Genomic DNA, 19,448 nt, shown 5'->3' with positions numbered 1-19,448 from the left:
TTGCTCTTCAACACTTTAAAAAGGTCTTGTGTAGCAGATTTGCCTAATGCAATACGTCGTCTGATTTCTTGACTGCTATGTGGGTTAATGTGCCAGACTGCAAAGCCGTTTGAACTGCAAGGTCGGCGGTTCAAGCTCACCAGCTGCTCCTTGGAAACCCTATACAGGGTCACTAAGGGTCAGAATCGACTCGACAGCACTTAACAACAACAACAACATGTATGTGTATATATAGATACAGTTATATGATTATTTGTTTTACTTTGTCTCCATTACCTGAGCAATTTCCTCCAAAGCAGATACTTATTCAGTGTTGTATCTTTAGCACATATAGATGGGGGATCAGTATAAATTTGTGGAATAAATATGCATGCATTACACAGATGAAGAAGCTGAAGTTCAGAGAGTATGTGACATGCCCAACAACATACAGATAGTAAATAAGTTATTATTGTTGTTGTTAAGTGCCATTGAATCAGTTCTGACTCATAGCAACTGTGTATAGGGTTTCCAAGGAAAGGCTGGTGGGTTTGAGACACTGACCTTGCGGTTAGCAGTCACACCAGGGCCACACCAGGACTGCAGTAGTATGGGTCTTATAAAGCCTAGTCCAAAGTTCTTACCTTAAGTCACTGTTGACTCCCACTTATCCCTATTCCCCCATCCAATCAATCAACAAATCTTACCAACTTGAATTTTCAAATTTAGTGTCTCTCCAATTGCTTCATTTCTCTCAAAGCCCTCTGTCATCATCCTAAACCCAAGTCACCATATTCTTTCACCTAGACTATAAGAATGAGCTGCTGCTTGCTCAATTCCCTTCTCCTCTCTGCTTAACAGCCAGAGTGATGTAAGCCCTTCATTTTGCTGTTGTTAAGTGCTGTCCAGTTGGTTCTGACTCATAGTGACCTTGTATAGGGTTTCCAAGGAGTAACTGGTAAGTTTGAACCACTGACCTTGAAGTTGACAGTCCAGGGTTTATCCTAAAGACAGACATCAGGGCATATAAATATATATGTTGTTGTTGTTAGGTGCCATCACGTTGGTACCGACTCCTAGCGACGCTGTGCATGACAGAAGAAAACACTGCCCGGTTCTGTGCCAACTTCACAATCATTGCTATGTTTGAGCCCATTGCTACTGCCAGTGTGGCAATCTATCTAGTTGGGGGTCTTCCTCTTTTCCCCCAATCCTCCACTTCACCCAACATGATAGCCTTCTCCAGGAAGTGTTTCTGTGAAGCACTCCTTGGAAACCCTATACAGGGTAGCTATGAGTCAAAACTGATTCGACAGCACTTAACAACATATATATGGAGTCCTGGTATGGCGCTATAGGTTAAGTACTGGACCACAAGATGGATTGGAACCACAAGGTTGATTTGAATCACACACACACATATGCGAAAGCTATAACCTGTATTAGAGAAGAAAACTCAAATTTTCTTACTAATAATAGAGACCACTGAAGTACAAACTGCAAGGTCAGCAGTTCAAACCCACCAGCAGCTCTGTGGGAAGAAGATAAAGCTTTCTTGATCCTTAAAAATTTACAGCCTCAGAAACTCTATTCAAGATCACTATGAATCAGAATTGACGTGATGGCAGTAAGGTTTAATAAAAAGCTATTTAAAAATAGTAAGACTGTATTCTATCAAGGGTGGCAAACTTAGGCTAACTGGAAAAACAAGGTACTCCGATGGAGTTCTGGTTCCCACAGGTTTCACTGTATATACAAAACAAAACATCTGTCAATTTACATACACAATTGAGTGATATTGATGATGTTCATCATGTTGTACAACCGCAGAATATTTTTATTTTTGATCTAACTATGTCATCCATCTAGCTAATTAAAATCCTATTGCCCTTAGGCTAAAGACCTAAACTGACCTGTGGCTTAGAAAGCTGTCCAATCTTCAGCCTCTGCCTACCTCTCCAGTCTCATTCTGATTTGTTTTTGTCTCTCTCTCTCCTTGCTCTGTCCCATATACAACTGACCCTTGGACAACACGGGTTTGAACGGCACAGGTCAACATATATGTGAATTTTTTTCCCCTGTTGTTACTGTGGTGAGATTAAGAGTTTAAGTATTGGTATTATGCTTAAAATGATATGTGATGCTAATCATCTCCATGTGGGAAGCTCCTCTCCCAGGAACTGCTAGTTCCTTCCCGAACCTGGAGAGATGGACTGCACACAAGGAGTGTCACACAGCATTTTAAGTTGATGCTCCAACACTTGAAATCACCGTAATAACAACAGGAAAAACAAAACAAAACAACATATAAATGGACCCACAAATATTCAAACCCATTATTTATCAAGAGTCAACCTGTAAATTATAATTATATGCCAACTTTCTTTCAACTGTGTGGGAAGTTGGTGTCCTAACCCCCTCATCTGACTGACCTCTTTTCAAATTCTCCTACTTACATGCCTTTGTACCTTTGAATAGGCAGTTCCCTCTGCCAGAAACCTTTCTTTCCCCCCTCTAAGCACCTCCCATCACATCTTGAATTACTCCTACTCACTCTTCAAATCGGGGTCCTGGTGTGGCGCTGAGGGCTAATGTGGCAGACTGCAAAGTCGTGAACTGCAAAGTCAGTGGTTCAAGCTCACCAGCTGCTCCTTCAAAACACTATACAGAGTTGCGATGGGTTGGAATCAACTTGATGGCACTTAAAAACAATAACAACAACAACTCTTCAAATCTCAGCTGAAACTTCATTTCCTACAGGAGAAGAATCTCCCAGATTCTAGCAGACAATGGGAGAGCCCCATGTTAGATACTCCCATTCCAGCTTATAGTACATCCCCTTTTGTAAGGAGCATTTATCACACTTGTAATTAATCAGTTGTTCAATGATTGTCTTCCACACTAGAGATAAGCTCACTGAGGGCAAAGGAAACATCTCTTCGCTAATATATCCACAGTAGTTAGTACATAATGTTGGTGCTACAGGATAAGCACTGGATTGCTAACCTCAAGGGCAACAGTTCAAATCCATCAAGCTGTCTTTGGGAGAAAGATGAAGACATCTGTCCTGTAAAGATTTACAGTCTCAGAAACCCTAAATGGTCACTGTGAGTTGGAATGGACTAGTTTAGTAGCACATAGTAACTACTTGCCAAACACTCAATTCTGACTCAGTTCAAGCCCATGTGGGTTAGAAAAGAAATGTGTTCCATAGTGTTTTCAATGTCCAATTTTCAGAAGTAGATCACCGGGCCTTTCTTTGGAGGTGCTTCTGGGAAGACTCAAACCTCTAACCTTTCAGTTAGCAGGTTAACTGTTATACTACCAGAGACTCCTAATACACAGCAATTGTTCATTTAGTATTTGTTGTGAGAATGACAGCTTGGAGCCATATCATAGAGGGATTTAACATCATGTTAAGTAAAGCAAGAGGTAAGGATCACTATTCCTTGGCAAACATGTAAATTGAGGCAGAAAGAAATGCCTGTTGATCCAAGGTCACAAAGATAATAGTGACAGGGCCAAATCTAGCCGTCAAATTCAACTCCTAAAACATTAAAAAGCCTGAGGAGATGAGAAAACATTTCAGAAAAAGAAAAATAGAAATAAGAAAGCTTAGGAGGACACTTTCCAAATATGCCTGTCAACCACTTGTCTCCAGATGAACAGAAGTCAAACTCCCATGCCTAGCAAAGTGCTGCTGTTAACCAAAGAAACATAACCACCACCACATCCTTCTCCTAAAAGATGGGACTATAACAACAACATTCTTTCATCTATAAAGAAGAAACAACAGGAGAAAGCTCTCGCTCCACTTGTTTTCACAAAAAAATGGGCAGTTTGGATACATGGATCTCTCTTCAACAATCAACAGGGCACAAGGAAGGGTTGGGGTGGTTGTGGTGGGGGGGGTGAAATTTCCCACCACTCACTGGAGTAAAGAAAAGGAAAAAACAAAACAAAACATTAAATGAGGCAGAAGTCATTTGAAAATCGCTAAGTTTTGTTTTTGTTTTTTGAAAATCGCTAAGTTTTTGAGAATTATGGGAATCATTCACATGGTATTATTAGGTGCTGTCAAGTTGACTGTGAATCATAGCAACTCTATCTATGTACACAGAATAAAATGCTGCCCGGTCCTGTGCCAGCTTCATAATTGTTGTTTTGCTGTTGCCACTGTGCCAATCCATCTCATTGGTGGTTTTCCTCTTTTTTGCTGACCCTATACTTTTCCAAACATGATGTCCTTCTTCAGGGGCAGGTTGCTCCTGATAATATGTCCAATAATTCATGTAAAGCATTTAAAAACTTGACAAGCCATTGGCAGTTTTTAACACAAGTGCCAGTGAGAGAAAAAGTAGCATGAGTTCAATTGCAACATTTTATGGTCCACGTGCTGCTGGGGTCAAGTTATGTTTGTCACAGAAAGGACAAATCAGGCCAAAGGGCCAGGCCTGTTGTCACTCATCCTGCCAAGTACCAGATGCAAGAAAAAGAAAAGGCAAAGCTTCTTCAGAGCAGACTCTGTAGAATAAAAATTCACAGTCTACACCCACCCTGAGTTCCTGGGTGAGGTGAAGAGGTGGGGAGGGTGTTCAGAAATTGGACAGAGACTCAGAGAAAGAGATGCCACGTACTGATCAAGGGAGATGAAACAGGAAAAATGAGAATTGCAAATGGAGACACCAGGGAAGAAAGTGAGAGAACTTCAAGAGGTATAACCGTGTGGGGAAAGACAGGGAGAAGGAAAGAATACTCAGAGCATTCAGGAGATGTGTTATTGTTGTTAAGTGCCTTTCGGTTGGTTCTGACCCGTAGCAATCCTGTGTAAGGTTTCCAAGGAGCGGCTGGTGAGTCGGAACCACCAACCTTGTACTTAAAATTGACCTTGCGATCTAGGGCTTTATCCCACAGTGCCACACCAGAAAAGAGATGTAGGGAGAAGCAAAGGCAGACAATCAATCCTTTCCCAAATGCAAAAGCTGCTCATTCTATCCCAATAAATTCCCTTACTACAAAGCCCATACAATGGTTCTTCCTTTGCATTTTATCAAACTAAAACACAAATCCATTGCCATCAAACTGAATGCCAACTCACAGAGACACTCTAGGGCAAAGTAGAATTGTCCATAGGATTTCCAAGGCTATAAATCTTTTCAGAAGCAGAATACTGCATCTTTCTCCCACTTGTATTCTGGAGCAAGCAGCATTTAATAAGTGTGGCTCAACTGCAACTCTGGTAACCTACGAGTCTGAGTAAAAGATGAACAAAACTGGTTCCACAGCAGAAGACAGTTCACAATGACTTTCCCTCAATGCTTGACTAGGCTATAAAAAGGTTTAGCATTTTAGAGTTAAACATAAAACACTCAGGCATCTCTTCTTCTTTTGACATTCCAAGACAGTGTGATTGACCCCATGTTCATTCATTTCCAAGGTTGTTGATCTCTCAGCTAAGACTAGCCCCATCTGTTCGGGAGTCAGCCAGCTGCTTATCTCAAAGTAACATATTTATTGCACTAATCATCCCTATAACTCTTACGAGAAGAAAGCCAACATCATACAATTCAGAATGCCTTCTGCCATGTTCAATGTGTCCGTTTGTTTAAAAGATAAAACAAACAAAAACAAAAACCCACTACTATGCTCTTCGATTTCCTTTTCAGTACTGACCAATAAAGGTTAACAGCATTTCTAACTTTCTTTAACTTGTCCAAATGAAGCCCGGTTTCCCTAATCGATCGTTTCTCCAAACCATTATTTGTGACTGGGGACTGTGCCTCAGGAAACAGCAGCTCATTACGGTACCGTTGTCAGTGGCAAGGAGCCTATTGCAATGTAATTTAAAACACTCGCACAAGCACAAATCTGTCGGCTTCACTTCCAAACAATTCTGAAATCCTGCAGTCGAGAGAAGGGGAAACACTTACCAAAAATGCTGCTTCTAGCAACCTAAAAGAACGTTCCCCAGACACATGAAATGTTTCTGATTGGCACGGAGCGTACCATTAAAGGACACTGTCACCTCAAATAGGCAGAAAAGGCGAGACAAACGACATAGAACAACACTCACAAAATAAAGCCCCACAAAACTTAACCTACTCAGAAGAACACGTTCGTCTTAAAAATAGTATGTGTTCGCCCAGGCGATGCAGAAATGTTCTAAAGTAGTGCACGACCAAATTAAATCACTGTCTTAATTTCTCCCCACGCTTCACCCCTTCCCACTCAAACCTCAGCATTCGGACCAAAGGTGACAGGACTGAAGCCCCACGCCTCAGCCTTCCTCTCATTTTACAAGAGCACTTCCAAACATCCTGCTCAGCCCAGCCCCCTCTTCCAGCCTCAAAAAGGTCGAGGGGAGTTGCGACTAGGGAATTGGTTGGCACTCGTCCCCCGATGGGGGAAGGTTGCTGGAGTTGTTCTTTGCAGAGACCCAAATTGCCCAGAGCTTTCCTTCAGCAGCGCCTAGGAGCACCACCACCCCAATCCATCCCATCCCTACCTTTCCAAAAGCAAGCCTAAAGAACGAAACCGGAGGAATAACTTGGTAGAATCATTTGAATAAATCACTTCAACTCACCTGGTTTGGGATTTTTCTCCCCACCCCAGGCATAAACAGAAATGATGTGCGAATGAGTCACGCACGCAAGGGAAGGTACTGCGGTGTTCTAAATCCAAGGGCTGAAGCTAGTTCCTGCCCTGATGCTGCTGCTACTCTTAGCTCAGCTGGAGCAAGCGGTAATCGCAAACCCAGCAGCAGTAGCAGCAGTAGCAGGAGAGGGGGGGTGTGTGTGTGCATACATAGATCTTAGCACAATGAATGCAGTGGGGTTTTTGCAATGACATCATCCCTCTGTCGAAAAGGCCCCAATAGCCATGCTCAGAAGAGATGCATTCTGGGAGTTGTAGTTTTCTTGGGGCCTAGCTGGACACAGAGACTATCGCCGAAACTACAATGCCCAAAATGCGTCAAGGTCGGTCGCGCCCTGAGCCAGCCAAGGAGACTCGGCCGCCATATTAGGAGTGCTGGGACGATGCTGCGGAGCCGGGCTGAGGTTTTAGGTAGCGTATGAATTAAGTGATGGTATGGTAGGGGCGGTGAGGTGTAGGATGAGCCAGTAGGAGAGCTTCAGGAGCGAACCTACGAATTTAGGAGCTGGTGTGGCGGCCGCTCTGGGTGTTGATGTAGGGCGGGTCCGAAGTCAACGTCGCGGCCTCTTGTGCCAAATGGGCCTCGACCTCACGGTCTGGGTGGGGTTGCATACTACCCTAGGCCTCTTTCTCAGTTTTATAACTAAGGGTTTGAGGAAGTCCGTTTACTTCTGAGATTGGAGCATCATTTCGACCAGCTTCTGGACCGTCTGGGCGGTTAGTATCTTTGTTGGGATGGGAGGAGCCTCGGGCTGCGACTTTCGTCCGAAAAGCAATCACCTTACCACGGAATCGAGATACCCCTTCCTAAATTTATTTTTCTTCTCATGTCATTTATGCTCCTCCTCACCAAGGTTTCAAGCCCTCCCTGTGATATCTAATACAAGAGTGATTTGCAAATGCGTTCAAAGAAATCGATGTTGGAAGGTAGCCACGCTGGAAAGGGTCGAAGCTTTCGCCCTACCCATAAGAAACGATAAGGAGAAGCCTAAAGAATTAACAAACACAGTTTAAAACGGCGTCTTCATACCTGGTGGCGAAAGCAAGAGGTGTAGAAAGGGAATATTTTTGATGATAGGTGGCGACCGGATTCAGAATAAAGTTGGTTAATAAACCTACAGTGTGTGCTAACCTACCGCTGAGACCTTACATTGGAATGGATCTTCAGTTTTCTTTTAAATATACGATTGCCTCAAGGCTTTATTTTTTTCCCCCACTATGTAACTGAAACCAAAGTTCCTGATCTTTAAGCGATTTTGCCCGTTTTCTCACTTTTTTCCACTTGTGTTAGTAATATAATGCTGTGTTTTTGTTCTTTTTCAGAGTTTGTCTACACTTCTACATTATGGAAAGATGGGAAATCTTTTCCTACTGAGTGTGTCTAAAGGGTTAAAAATGTTTCCGCCCTCTGTGCTGTTCACTCCCCACTCCCTTTTGTACATTATTCTGAAATCAAAATTAGTAACCTGTTACTTTTCTTCAGTGAACGTATGCAGGCCAACTGTTAGAAGTTATTAAAATGGCACTGATAAATAGGTCCTGGTCCTATTAAAGACTAGACAGAGGGATGGGAGAAAGAAAGTCTTAAAAGTCTCTCAGATATATGCAAATAACAACTTCAAAAACAATTTCATGAAGAATATGCTTATATGTCCTATTTCTGGAAACAGGTTACAAGATGAATGGTTTTGTTTGATTTTAAAAGTGGAGGCAGAATGTATTTGTCTAATTTATCAGTGAATGCAACAATGGAAAAGGCTCATACGGTGTTTCTTATCAAAACATCTTTGCAAGTAATGATGGTAAGTATAGGAAAAAGAACAAAATGTTTTCTGTTTTCTTTCAGACCTTTGATTTAAAGTTGAGTGTTAAGTTTAAAGTAGAATGAAAAGAGACTCTGCAGTTTACATTTTAGCTCGTTTCAAACTCTTAAATTATTTGAGGGGTAGTGTTTCAGAAATGTGCTTAAATCTTGCATTATGCAAACTTATGAGTCTCATTCATGTTTTAAGACTTCTTTATAGAGGCTCTAACCTCAGAGTTACAATGGAAGACAAATTTGTGGGGGTGGAGAAAGAGCAATAGATTGCTCAGAAATCTTGTGTGTAAGAAATGAGTGGTTTCCATAATATGCCATGCGTTCAGACAGTTGGAAATTCTATCAGGTGTCTGTCTAATGAATATCTAATAATAATGAAGCAGATCTATTTAATAGCTAAGAAAAAACTCCTTGGCTTATTCCTTATCTTTGAGAAAAAATTCCGCATTGTTCATTGGTAATTTCACATCAGTGTCCTAGAGAGAGATTAACAAAAGTTTGTAAGAGTAGAACTAAGATTGATGTGGTGAAGTAAAGCAATCTTCATTTTTTTCATCTTTCAGAATTTAAAAATAATTCTTGTTATAATTATAGGTAGCTCATTAAAGAGTGGTGTCTTGGTGTGGTGCTGTGAGATAATGCGCTAGACTGCAAAGTTGGTTTCAACCACAATGTTGACGGTTCAAGCTTACCAGCTGCTCCTTGGAAATCCTAGCACTTAACAACAGCATTAAAGAGTATTGAATCAATTGTTTTTAGAGCCAGGATTTTTTTCCAGCAGGGTTGCTATGAGTTGAAACTGACTCGGTAACAATGATTAACAACAACAAGCATCAATATCACATTGTTGTTAGTGCCCTTGAGTTGGTTCCAATTCATAACGACCTGTACAGGTTTCTGAGGAGTGGTTGGTAGGTATGAACTACTGACCTTCCAGTTAGCAACCCAGTGCTTATCCTGTAGCACGCTAGGAGTTCTTATGTTGTGGTGGTGGTGAAGTGTCTTTGAGTCAGTTCTGACTCAGTCGAGCGTGTACAAGGTTTCCAAAGCTGTAAACCTCTGCAAGACTGGAAAGCCTCATCTATCTTCTGCAAAGCAGCTGGTGCTCTTGAGCCAGAGAACTTGTTTGCAGTCCGGATCTTATCCTGCAGAGCCACTGCACACCTCAGGATTCTTTCTATAATTCTAAAAATACATTGCTATTACACACCCCCCACGCCCAATGAGTTATTGGTTGTAGTTGAGTACTATTTATGTTTTAAACCACAGGTTAAGTCTGTAAGGGTTGCGTGATAGTGGTGGTTATGGACCATGGAGTCGGTTCTGACGCATAGCGACCCTGTACAGGGTTTCTGAGGCTGCAAATCTTTACGGGAGCAGAAAGCCTCATCTTTCTCCTGCGGAACAGCTGGTAGTTTCTGACTGCTGAAATTGAGGTTATTAGCAGCCCGACTCATAACCACTATGCTACCAGAGCTCCTTAAGGGTTGGGTGGTGTGCTGTGGAGTTGGTTCTTACTCATAGTGACCCTGCACAGGGTTTCTGAGGCTATAAATCTTTACGGAAGCAGAATGACTCATCTTTCTCCCTAGGAGCAGCTGGTAGTTTCGAGCTGCTGACCTTGAGATTAGCAGCCCGATTCATAACCACTGTGCTATCAGAGCTCCTTAAGGGTTGGGCAGAGTAGTATGTTATATCTTAGATGTGTGATTTTTGTAGTGTAGCATACTAACAACAAAAGTTTTAGCAAAGATTTTTGGTTTTATTCTGCTGCTTGTTTAGTAGTTTCTTCTACCAAACTTATGTCTGCATGCTTTCTTTTCTCTGTGAGTGAACAGAAGATAAGCCTGTGAGTTAACCTGGAGATCAATTTTTTTTATACATGGCTAATGAGTGGAGGTTTGGAAATCCATTCTAACAAAAGTATCATGATATTTTGGATATCTCTTAGAGTAAGGATTTAGTGTAATACTAAGGAATCTTGGTGTGGTGCTCTGGGTTATTTCATTGGACTGTAAGGTCAATTTGAACTGCAAGGTCATTGGTTCAAGCTTACCAGTCACTCCTTGGAAACCCTGCACAGGGTCACTGTGTGTCAGAGCTGACTCAATGGCACTAGCAACAACAACAAGAAGGAATGCTTAACCAGTAAGAACTTCAGGGGTGGTGCACCTGGGGAAAAAGGTATGTCAATCTACTTGAGAAAAATCAGCCATTAAACACTATGGAACACACTTCTGTTTTGACACGTAGGATTCCATGAGTAATAGTTGACACTACTTTCTTTTTTACTGTTGAGAATATATTCAGCAAAACATACCAATTCAGTTTCTGTATGTACAATGTAGTAACATTGATTCCATTCTTCAAGTTGTACAGTCACTCTTGTCCTTTCTGAATTGTTCCACCAATAAATTGTTAACATAAATTTATTGTCCCTAAGGTCCTAGTGTGGACTTCTGGTGTGATGCTGTAGGATCAACACTAGTCTGTGAGCCAGAAGGTCGGCAATTCAAACTCACTAGCTGCTGCTTGTAAACCCTGTATAGGGTCACTGCAAGTCGGAATCGACTCAGTGGCACTAAACAAGGACCTAGTGTGCTGTAGAATAAGCACTCAACCACAACAGTTCAAACGCACCAGCCTCTCCTTGGAAACCCTGTTAGTGTCACGATAGGTCAGAACCGACTCAATGTCACATAACAACAACAAGGACCTACTGTGGCACTGTAGGGTAAGCACAGGACCGCAGGGTCAGTTGTTCAAACTCTAGCCACTCCTCAGAAATCCGATACAGGGTTGCTATGAGTCAGAACTGACTCCATGACACCTAAAAACAAGGTTCTTATTTGGAGTCCTGATGTGGAGCTGTTTGGACTGCTAACCATTGGGTCATCAGTTCAAACCTGCCAGCCATAGTTATAGGAACCAACTCACAACAAGAAGGTTCTTATCTAATCTTTTGAGTTGTTACTGTCATTTTGATAACATGTAGTATATCTTTGAGTAATGCGCAAGGCGATATTCTGTACTAGTGAAACTAAATTACTATTTGATTTCAAGAAGATTCCTGGGGATACTTTTGGCTTTGTTGCTGTTGTCAAATGCTGTCGAGTAGATTCCAACCCATAGCAACCCTGTATAGGGTTTCCAAGGAGCAGCTGGTGAGCTTGAACCGCAAACCTGGCAGTTCAAACAGCTTTGCAGTCTGGTGCATTAACCCACAGTGCGTTTATCAATTATCTAAGACCAGTAGTTTCTGGAGTTCATTCAGCTTCTGTGACTCCAGAAGAGAAAGCTTCCTTTGTTAACCAGTAAAAGCTCTGTCTAACGATAAAATTATTGCAAAGCTATGCAGGTATTTAAAGCTTAAGAGAAGCAGAAAGGTAGTACATTTTTTTAGAATTCTCTGAAAATTACCATTTTTAACTTGCTGCATATCCATAATTTTCCCAGTTTGAAAAAATTATTTTGCTTTTAATTATTAATATTAGGTTAGTATTTGGGTAAATGGCAAGACTATTTTTAAAGTTACATAAACCCCATTTTAGACTGGAATTTTAAAAAATCAGGTAATCCATGTTTACGAGTAAGGAAATGGGCAAAGTGAAATGAAGAGTTTGCCAATGATCACAACACATGCTAGTGGCAAGAGACACCTGGGACTAGAATCCAGTTCTTTTGTTTGTTCAGTGTCTTTAATGCTACATCAAGCATTCCTTTATCTTTTTTATTTAAGTCTTTGATTTTTTTTCATGTTACTGTAAAATTTTATTTTCTTGTGTAATTTAGCTCAATATATAGTTTATTTTAATGGTTGTTGGTAAGTGCTGTCGAGTCGGTTCCGACCCATAGCGACCCTGTATAGGGTTTCCAAGGACCGACAGTTGAGCTTGAACTACCAACCTTGTAGTTCAAACGGCCTTGCAGTCTGGCTCATTAACTCACAATGCCACACCAGGACTCCATTTTAATGGTAGAATCTTGCAATTGAAAAATAGTTACATACATAAAAGATGCTATTTTAATTATGTTTCAGCCAGGAAATTCACATTTCTCTTTAAAAGAGGAGTTTAAAGTCTTCAGTCAATTGCTTCTTGAGTGTGAACGTCTCATATTTTAGTGGTATTAATAACCTTTGCTTTTCAGAATGATTTCATAAAAGTATTTACTATTCACAGTTTCTTCTTTACGGGTAAGGAAATGAACTAATTAACTGACTTGATAGCACACAGGTACTATGTCACATATTCATTATCCCATCATGTATACTGCCATACAATCATGGTAGCAGAATGCGCTTCTGTAGTAAAACGAAAGCTATAGGAAGTATTTTTCCAGGCATGTCAGTAATTCTGAGATGAATCAAAAATAGAAAGCCTTGGCTGTATCGTATTATTTTGTCTTTATAGATGTGAGTATTTTCTAGGCAGTCAATATAGTTCTAAACTTCTAGAAATATAATTTGACTTTGGTTGTTTCTTGAGTTTCTAGGTGAACTTCTTTATAATAGTGTTGTAATAAAATTATTAATCGAGGTTTATGTTGTTTAAGGTGCGTCAGTAGTAGTATGTTGTTGTGAAGTGCCGTTGGGTCGGTTCTGACCCATAGTGACCTTGCAAAGGGTTTCTGAGGAGCAGCTGGTGAGCTTGAACCACCGACCTTGCAGTTCAAATGGCTTTGCAGTCTGACACATTAGCCCACAGCACCATGCCAGGCGGTATTATTGAGAGTGGAATATTATTTAGTGATTTGAGGGCCACTGAGATTAGTCTGCTAATTAATAATTATGCACTTCTGCTTGCTCTGTAGATCTTTATTGCCAAATTATCCTCTCTTTTACCAAGTTAAAAGTCAAATGCAAACCAGTAGGGTCTAGGATTCTCTAATGATGACATTTGTGGCAAGGGTTAGTATTGAAAAACTTGCCTTGAAGATGGGCCTGAGTAAAAAGGGATTCTTAATATAGTTTAGACTTCAAAATCATTCTTGCTTAGTGTGGTGCTGTGGGCTAATGTGCTGGACTGCAAGGTGGGTTCATACCACAAAGTCAGCGGTTCAAGCTCACCAGCTGCTCCTTGGAAACCCTATACAGGGTCTCTGTAGGTCGGAACGTACTCAGTGTGCTGCTAACTGGTCTGGGCCACCCTGGTCAAATCATTTGACTCCTCATCAGTGTCATTTAGAAAGGTATAATGTGAGGAATCCTGGTGTGGTCCTGTGTGTTTATGCACTGGACTGTAAAGTCAGTTTTGAGCCACAACATTGGCGGTTCAAGCTCAACAGCTGCTCCTCGGAAACCCTTTACAGGATCACTCTGGGTCGGAACCAACTCAGTGGCACTTAACAACAACAATGTACTAGGGTTGTTTTAAGCTCTAAATTCTTTGGCTCAGTTACTAAATTTTTGTGGCTTTTTACACTCAACATGTGTTACAACATTTATTTCATCATACCTGTGAAGAATTAAGAGTATGGGACCCAAGAGGACAAGATTAGAAATTAAAATAGTGCTAGGATTCAAACACTAAATAGAGCTTTCTCACTTCTTTGGAGGAGTGAAGCCTCTAGACTGATTGATTAGTTTTGGAGGATGTAATTCATACCAGTGACCTAGATTCCTGTGGTTTCAGTTTGAATTCTATCTTGAATGACTTGCTCTGTATCATAAAAATTAGCAACATTCTAACCCTCTTAGTAATAGCTTTAATAGGAGTGTTGATAGAATTAAATGGAAGCCATGTAAAAGCATTTAGCAGAGTTTATTTTGTATATGTGTTCTTTTTTAAGTAGGCACCAAGGGTAGTAATTACCTCAAAGGTACTATTTCAACAAAATTTGTTTATAAATCATGTTCCCATCACAATACAATTGTTCCTGTTACTAAGGTAGTACCTGAGGTGATGGAAGGCCCTCCTCCCCTTACAAGTTTGTATAGCAATAAAGAATGTTGCCTTTATGGCTTTAAGAACCTCACAGTTGATTTTGAAAGACCCTCTATTCATTGAGAATCACTGTAGTTGATACTCTAGAAGAAGAAATGTCAATAATGTTATAAATTATGGGAGAAATGTTAGGAAGTGTTTCATACCTACAAAATTCTAAAACAACTCATATTCCAATCTTTATAAAGTTAGAACAGCTTTCTGTTCTGTTGTCTTCCAAAACAGTCATTTTTTTTTCTTCACTATTACAGAAATGAAATGCCACCAACTTAAAGATGATCTAGGTCTAGCAATTATATCAAAAAATATTCTAATCATAGGTTTGAGACAATATACAAACATAAGGAGAGAAAAGGAAAACATGTAAACCTCCCTCCAAAAAACAATTTTTTTAGACCTCATCTTAAATTGGGTTAAATAATTTTTAAAGTGTATGTTTTTATATGTTGACACAGATGAATGAGTATGTCATACAGAGTTCAACAGTTGGATTTTTTCTAGGGAAGATTTTTCATTTGTCTCAAAAAAGGAAAGTTTGATGCTTCAAATCTGTATTTTTGAGTTGGCAATATACAGGAAACTGGAAAGTAGTTGTCTCAACAGTTGCTTACAGCAAATTGTTAGAATTTTAGCCGCTGGGTTTAATATGTATGCAGTAAATATCTAAGGATCAGGATTTGAAAAGTGAATATGCTGTGATTTTATTTCTCAGTTTTTAACAGGTTATGAATAATTAAATGGCACTAGAAACTTTGCTTTGCAAGAGTAAGTATATGAAGGTGAACTTAATCTAATAGAAATACACACATAGCCATTGAAGGCTATTCAAATTGCTGAGGTGCTCATTTGTATTCAATTATTTAAGTGAGTACATAGTCAGAATTCTTAATTTGGTACTAATTTGATACAGAATGTTGGAGGGTGTCATCTGCATGAACTTGCTATAAAGCTTAATCTTTAGTGAGTTGTATCTTAAAACATTTTAAGAAATGTTCATTTAGCCCTCTTGACACCAAACCCTGAAAGATGAATTTGGCACATAGATACTTAACAAATAAGGGGCGTTATTTGAGCTGTTCCGCCACTAGAGGATAAAATTCAGTAACTACAATCCTTCACATAATCTAATGATAATATATTTTAAGACTTTGAGCCAAAATAAAGCTTAGCTCTCCTCTACTCCTCCCCACAGATTTTAAGCCTTTAATGTTGTTATTGATTAAATGGGGTTCTTTATAGTTTTCTCAGTAGTCACCATCAAACTGAAAAGTTTGTTTTCTTGTTGTTCAAAAATTGCAGATGTAGATCTGTTTGATTGTGAATATTTAGTAATGCTTTATAAACAAGGTAAGTTTTTTAATATGCTGAGGTAAATTGCTTTTTGTTATGTGACGCTGTGGGTTAATGCAACAGACTGCAAAGCAGTTTGAACTGCAAGGTTGGCGGCTCAAGCTCACCAGCTGCTCCTCAGAAACCCTACACAGGGTGGCTGTGGGTCGGAATCAACTCAACGGCACTTAACAACAACAAAAATGATGTATTGAAATAAACCATTGCCAGAGCTCTGGTAATGTAGTGGTTACGAATCGGACTGCGAACCTTAAGGTCAGCAGTTCAAAACTACCAGCCGCTCCTTGGGAGAAAGATGAGGCTTTCTACTCCGGTAAAGATTTACACCCTCGGAAACCCTATACAGGGTCGCTATGGGTCGGAACCGACTCGACTGCACTTAACAACAACAACAGTAACAACTAGTACAGTACAACACTTGACGTTATCTTAGCAGTTAAGAAATGTCATAAAAGTTAAATATTCCTTTTAGTAATTATGTTTTTAACTTTCTTTTTGCATTTATTCAATAATCAGTACAAAAGAAATCACTGTTTCAATCCTTGTTTTGCTATGTAGATCTCTAATATTAGGAATTATCCTTCCTCTGCTTGAGTTTCAGCCCCAGACAGCTTTATAGGCAGTATTCATGTTGGTGTGTTTTTCTAAAATTGTTTGCTTCTTTGTCTCTTAGTGTTCCTGAGAAAATTTGTGAACAATTTTCTGTTGCTTTTCAACTGATAGTGTATTTACCTGAGTTGGGTTGTTGAATTTTCTCATTTTCCAGGTAAACATTTTCTGCTTTTTTATCTTTTCATTTATTCGGTCCTTTTTGGCATTTTTTGTATTTCTTGGTTGCTAGGATGGACAAGGAAGGGGAGCTCTGGTAGTGTAGTGGTTACGAGTTGGGCTGCTAACCTCAAGGTCAACAATTCGAAATTACCAGTCATGAGGCTTTCTGCTCCCATAAAGATTTACAGCCTTGGAAACCCTGTACAGTGTCACTATGAGTTGAAACCAACTCCACTGCACCACCACGAGTATGGAAAAGGAGCCTTGGTGTGGTACTGTAGGATAAACACTGAACTGCTAACCACAAGGTCGGTTGTTCAAACCTACCAGCTGCTCTTTGGAAACTCTATACAGGGTTGCTATGAGTCAGAACTGACTCGATGACAACAGCAATAGGATGGAAAATTCTCTAAGAATTATTGGAAGTGTCGAGGAGAATCCAGATTTCAGGGTTAGGTGAATGGTTGGAGGTGGGAAAAGAAGTTGGGATTGAATATAGATAACTTCTTTTAAGAAGTTTGGCTGTGACGGAGGCAAGAAATAGGGGTTAGTAACGAACATATAGAGTCCTGGTGTGACGCTGTGGGTTAATGCACCAGACTGCAAAGCTGATTGAACAGGGTCATTATGGGTCAGAACCAACTTTGACACTTAACAACAATAACAAAGAGCATATAGAATTAAAAGGGCTTGTTTAAAATGAAAGAGAGGCATAAGTATATTTTGAACTTCAAGGTCAGTGGGTCAAGCTCACCAGCCACTCCTTAGAAACCCTTGTACAGAGTCACTATGGGTCAAAACCAAGTCAACAGCACATCACAGTAACAACTAAGGTATGCAGTCTGATCATTTCTAAAAGGATTCTAAGGACACTTTAATTCCAACACTGCTCTGAAATCGGGAAAAGGAGTAACTTTGAAGTGCTTTTGTACATTTTCCTACCTAATAACTTGATGCTTTTCATTTGATTTCTTTTTCTTATATTTTCCATTTATTCGTACTTTGCTACTAATACCATCCCCCAAAAAACAAAGTAGGAGCAGTGGTGGAATTCTGACCTTCCATACTGGGGACTGGTAGCATAGTGGTTACGAATCGGGCTGTGAACCTTAAGGTCAGTAGTTCGAAACTATCAGCTGTTCCACGGGAGAAAGATGAGGCTTTCTGCTCCTGTAAAGATTTACAGCCTCGGAAACTGTACAGGGTCGCTATGGGTCAGAACGGACTCCACAGCGCACAGCCACCACCATACTGGGGACTAAGTCTTCTCACCTAGGGCACCTCATGCACACAGGCACTACCCGTCTGTCAGTGGAGTCTTACATGTTGGTGCTGAACAGGTTTGAGCTGAACTTTCAGTCTAAGGCCGAGTAGTTAGAAAGACCTGGAATCTATTTCCAAAAATCAGTCAGTGAACATTTTATAGATCACAACAGTCGTTGCAATGTTCATGAGGTGTTAAGTGCTGTTGAGTCGGTTCCAACTCATAACGACCCTATATGGGGTTTCTGAGGAATGGTTGGTCAGTTTCAACCATCAACCTTGCTGTTCAGACCTACCTTGAGGTCATGTGCTTATCCTGCAGCGCCACATAGCATTTGGGAAATAACTTGGTTCTAAAGGTTTGTACTTTACATTTGTGTCAATATAAGGGAGCTGCAAAAACTGGAAAAAATAGAAAAGATACTGGAATGTTTTCATGAACTTTTTGAAACCCCCTCGTATTCCTAACCAAACCTAGGTGGGATCCTCATAGCTGTTATCAGAGGAAATAGTGCTTGCTCAGGTGCTTATAATTGAGTAGGACTTAGGACCTTTGTTTATCAATAAGGAGAAATCTGAGGTAATAGAATTCATCAGATTATGTGAGGATATGATTATGTAGAAATAGAGACAAAGGACATTTAACTGCATAAGGCAACAAAGTCCTCCACAAAGTGGGAAATTCAGTTTTACCTACAAGAGCTAAATTTTCCATTACTGAAAGTCATTTTCATCCCATTACCTAATTTAAATGAGCTGTTCTTCCCTTAGTCATTTAACTAGCAGAATAAATGGAATAAGTGAGCAGCTAAGAAAATAAGAATTCAGTAAAATAATAAAGTGTTTCAAAGGACATTGAAATTACTACATCCTAGCAAAGGAGCTCTGGTAGCGTAGTGGTTACGAATCGGGCTGCGAACCTTAAGGTCAGCGGTTCAAAACTACCAGTCGCTCCACGGGAGAAAGATGAGGCTTTCTACTCCCGTAAGGATTTACACCCTCGGAAACCCTGTACAGGGTCCCTATGGGTCGGAACCGACTCGACGGCACTTAACAACAACAACAAGCACTGTACTACACTAGAAGGAATAGTGAAACATTCCCAAGAAAAGACAAAACTGCCCGTTGTAATTTTTTCTTCTGTAACATTTGAGCTACAACACATACTGCAAGCCCCAGGATATACAGTGACTTCCCAGATCTCAAAAATTTAGGCTAAAACTTGATTTTACATCTACAGCACACCACCATTACTACCACCATACCGATTCTCGGAAAATACAAGAATTTCTAACAATCTCCTGCCACTTAAATTGCTTGGATGAAGAGCTGTGAAAATAAAAATTACAGTGAAATTGCTTGTTATGGGCATAAAATTATATATCAGATTCAGAGTGCTTATTGTTATTGTTAATTATTAACTTAATACCTACTCAGTAGTAAGATAAGCGATAAACTTAATTTAGGCTGTACATGTGCCTGAACCTACTCTCTTTTTCAATCAGGTAAGTAGAAATGTGAAAGCTTTGTATGGCCCATTGTACTTTCAGATAATTCAATGTCTAGAGTATATATTAGTACTGTGATGTTGTTATGTGCCATGGAGTCAGTTCCGATTCATAGCGACCCTATACAGGGTTTCTGAGGCTGTAAATCTTTACAGGAGC

At 40.1% G+C, this 19,448-nt stretch overlaps 1 protein-coding gene across 1 annotated transcript in view; it reads right to left on the bottom strand.

The window, feature by feature from the left end:
* RAB30 (RAB30, member RAS oncogene family) overlaps positions 1-6,701 on the bottom strand; it is a 114,861-nt gene extending 108,160 nt beyond the window's left edge. Inside the window, exon 1 of the mRNA XM_006864977.1 lies at positions 6,563-6,701. The gene's annotated coding sequence lies outside the window, so the exon portion shown is untranslated. The remainder of the gene's footprint in view (positions 1-6,562) is intronic.
* Positions 6,702-19,448: the final 12,747 nt, after the last annotated feature.

Source organism: Chrysochloris asiatica, unplaced genomic scaffold (genome assembly GCF_000296735.1).
Source record: "Chrysochloris asiatica unplaced genomic scaffold, ChrAsi1.0 scaffold00074, whole genome shotgun sequence".
Classification (NCBI taxonomy): Eukaryota; Metazoa; Chordata; class Mammalia; order Afrosoricida; family Chrysochloridae; genus Chrysochloris; species Chrysochloris asiatica.
This window is presented reverse-complemented; position numbering and strand designations above follow the sequence as displayed.